This window comes from Apteryx mantelli, chromosome 15 (genome assembly GCF_036417845.1).
Source record: "Apteryx mantelli isolate bAptMan1 chromosome 15, bAptMan1.hap1, whole genome shotgun sequence".
In the NCBI taxonomy this organism is placed as follows: Eukaryota; Metazoa; Chordata; class Aves; order Apterygiformes; family Apterygidae; genus Apteryx; species Apteryx mantelli.
In genome coordinates, this window is record NC_089992.1 from 1,239,792 (window position 1) to 1,243,672 (window position 3,881).

Genomic DNA, 3,881 nt, shown 5'->3' on the forward strand with positions numbered 1-3,881 from the left:
TGGGTCCCTCCGGGTCAGAGTCCCGCCGGGGTCCGGATCCCCCCGGGTCAGGGTCCCCTCAGGGCCCGGGTCCCTCCGGGTCCAGGTCCCCCTCAAGGTCCAGGTCCCTCCGGGTCAGGGTCCCCCCGGGGTCAGGGTCCCCTCAGGGTCTGGGTCCCTCCAGGTCCGGCTCCCCTCAGGGTCCGGGTCCCCCCGGGTCCGGGTCCCCCTCAAGGTCCAGGTCCCCCTGAATCAGGGTCCCCCTGGGTCCGGCTCCCCTCAGGGTCTGGGTGCCCCGGGGTCAGGGTCCCCTCAGGGTCTGGGTCACCCCAAGTCAGGGTCCCACTCAGGTCAAGGTCCCCCTGGGTCAGAGTCCCCCTGCGGTTCTGGGTTCCCCCGGGCCCCCTCAGGTCCAGGCCCCACCGGGTCCAGCCCTCCCCTCTGTGACTGGGTCCCCCATGGCTCCAGGTCCCCCCCCGGGTCCCCCTCTGGTCTAGGTGCTCCCTGGGTCCGGGTCCCCCCAGGTGTCCTCCAGGTCCCCTGAGGTCCAGGTGCCCCCAGGTCCCTCTTGGGTCCAGGTCCCTCATCCGGGCCCTGGGCCACCCGCTCCCTCACCCCCATCACCAGCGCCCCCCTGTGGCAGGGCAGAAATCCCTATCTGAGGCCAGGCCTGGAGCCCGCCCAGCGCGAGGGGACCAGGGTGGCACTGCAGCGGGGTAAATCGCGAGGAGCCGACGGGGCGAAGGGAAACCTCGGCCACCCTGGCTATGGTGACCAGCGGCGCCTCTTCCCAGCCAGGTGTCCTACGGGCACGCGAGTGGCAGTGACCAGGGCCACACGTGCCAGCTGCGGGCCCCTGGGGTTTCCGCTGGAGCTGGAGGAGACCCAGACACCACGCAGATATTGACAGAGCTCTCACCCCGGCATCTTGGGAAGCGATTCAAGGGCGTTGTGCCCTTCGGAAAGCAGAGAATTTAAACAAAGTGCCGCAGGGACAGGAGCAGGATGCCAGTGCCAGGGTCCTCCACAAAACCTTTCCTCCCTACGCCTCTATCCCGTCAGCAGCCGAACTCACGTGGGCGCTGCACTAGGTGATGTCTGTTCCTCGAATCTCATCAAATGCAGATGTAACATAAGCTGAAGGGAAAAAACAGAGCTGTCTGCCTGCTCCTTGTACTGTGTTTCACAAGGGCAATCCAGGTCTTTGTGCGGTGTAAAGCAATAAAACCTTCCCTGCAGTGAGCATCAGTGCTCGGAGAAAAGCCTGTATGTTTGCTAGAAAACCTCTCTTTCCTCTTCCTGCCTGCTAACTGCAAGGTTACAGCTCGTCCACGAGACTGCTGCCTCTCTCCCCCATCTCACAGCGGTTCTGCACAAATATCAATGAAAAATATGTCACTTCTTCGATGCTTCACTTCGGATGTCATTTTCCCAGCTAAAAATACCTCAGGTATAAAGTCTGAGGCTTTCCCTTTTCATGTAGTGTTTTTCTTTTCAGGATAAAATGAATGGGAAATATAAAACTTGGATAATTTGATTCCATTTAAATAACTCTTTGGCAGGGCATTTAGACTGCAGGAAATTATAGTCCTTTCCTCATTAAATACATCTGATTATTGTTAATGGCATATGCTATTTGTATCATTTCCTCTGCCTGTTCCTTGTGCACTTCAGGAACTCACCACCTAGTTCTATCTGTTTAAATCAGAAGAGTAAAATGTTTAAAGAATAACAAAAACGAGTGTTTAGTTTCAGATAAGTGCATTCTGAAAGATTACTTGTGAGTGAGATTTAACAGGTTTATGAAAATAGAGTTGTTCCCATCTTGCTTATGTAGAACTCTGACATTTTTTAAATGAAGCAGTTCTTAAAAGTGCATGCATTTCTAAGCACAACTTGGCCATAATACAGCCCAAAATACATTTTGCATGGGGTGAAACACAGGTAAGAATATTTCACGCAGCCTGGGCCTGCTGGAGGCTGCCCCGCTGCTGCGCTGTCGTGATTTCCTGTAGCGATCTGGGTGCTCCGAGCGCCGGGGAGTGGATGTGCCATTATTTTAATGTCTATCTGACTTGCCATTCCCCAAGTCAGGCATTTTGTGTCTTCTGCAAGCAACAGAGAGGAGCAAGATAAATTCTGAAAGCATCCTGTCGTTTAAATACAGTTGCTCCCAAACGGCTCTGAAAGGCTTCCGACAAGGCACGTGGTCCTACCCAGCGACCGCTGCGCTGCGTACAGCGGCGTTGACGGTGCTTCAGCCAAAGGGAAACGGCACGTCTGGCCACTTCTGCCCTTACTTGACAAATATCCTCCACGCTGGGACACGGAAACACAGCAGTCGCATTCGTGCGCTGGAAAGGATATGTTGTGTGGCTGCAGGTGAGGAACCGATACATTTCTGGGGAGAAAAATAAACTAATGAGCAAAGGGCCGAGCCCGTCCCGGTTTTTACCGGGATTGCTGCCGCCGCCAGAGGTTCTCCCCGGTGTGGTGCAGGCAGGGTGGGACCGTACGGCCCCGCGGGAGCCAGGAGCAGATGCTCCTGAGCCGCGAGGCACCGCGCGCCTGCTCCGTGCGGGCCTCTCCGCTTCTCACGATTCATTAGCGGTGACGTGCTCAGTTTTACCGTGTGCCGCCCTGTGGAAAAACGCAAGAACCGCAGCCCGTTCAATGGACATTGGAGAGTACAGCACAGCTGTATTAGGTACGTATTCATACAGGGGATTAATTAACGTGGTTCTTGTGTGTTCATAGTTCGTGCGCTCTAAAATGAATGCAGGCAGCTATCTGTAGAAATGCAAAATACTATCTGTAGAAATGCAAAATATTTGCTTATCTCCTGAAAAAAACACGAGTTTGGAGGCTGTCTCGTATTTCCAAACTGTACTGAAGAATCCTGTCGCTTTCCCAGGAAGTTTACTTTTCGTGCTGCTCCATTTTTGTTGTCTTTGGTGGGATATTTTTTTTTAAAAAAGCAATCATGATTAAAATATGAAAACAGAGATAGGGTAAAATAATCACAGGAGACATTTCTACAGAGAAAACACTAAACATTCAGCTGTATCTATAAACAGAGGATATTTGTTCAAATGTGTGGGGCTGGCCAACATTAATCGTTTCAAACTTGCAGAGTGACAGGCAAGCGGGCAGGAATCAGGGTGGGCAGCGCCCAGGAAGCATCTGAGCCGCTGCCGGAGGCTCCCGCTTTGCTAAAGGCGGGCGCTGCCCGCAGCCCGCGCGCTCTCCCGTGAGTGAAGGCCGCCGTGGGCAGAAACGCGCGGAAAATGCCCGCGGAAGGCAGAGGGCGGGCGCCAGGGCCGCCGCAGGCCGCGGCCTCGCCGTCGCCTCGCAGCACCCACGTTGCCAGGCGCTGGGAGCCCCTCTGGGCCGCCGCCGCTTCCCAACCGGGCGCCCCCCCGCGGCGCGGAGGATCCCCTGGTGGCCGCACTACGCTCGGGGGAGCGGCGGAGCGCACCGCCGCGCTGTTGACTATGATAGAGGAAAACGAGGAACTGTGGCGCCCGGCTAGCTCAGTCGGTAGAGCATGGGACTCTTAATCCCAGGGTCGTGGGTTCGAGCCCCACGTTGGGCGCAAGCTTTTTTTTTTTCCTTATTTCGATTCTTTTTTTCTTTTCTTTCCCACCTCGCTTCTTACAGCCACGCGACAGCGATTCAGATGAAGCCCATAGCTGACAATCCGATTGAGAAAGCTGCACCTGGAGTCGGAGGAGGGCCTGTAAGCGCGGCGAGCCCCGCGGAGCGAGCGCGCCTGCCTGCGGGGCCGCCCCGCGCCCCGCCCCGCACTACAAGTCCCAGCATGCCGCGGGGTGCGCGTGTCCGTGGGGGGGGAGGTGGTGGCGGCGGCGGCGGCGGCGCGCATGCGCGGCGCGGAGGGGCTG

General features: G+C 56.6%; 1 non-coding gene across 1 annotated transcript; it reads left to right on the plus strand.

Moving 5' to 3' along the window:
* The first annotated feature begins 3,501 nt into the window (after window positions 1–3,501).
* TRNAK-CUU (transfer RNA lysine (anticodon CUU)) lies at window positions 3,502–3,574 on the plus strand. The gene has a single exon. It is a non-coding gene; the product is annotated as a tRNA-Lys (tRNA).
* The last annotated feature ends 307 nt before the right edge of the window (window positions 3,575–3,881 follow it).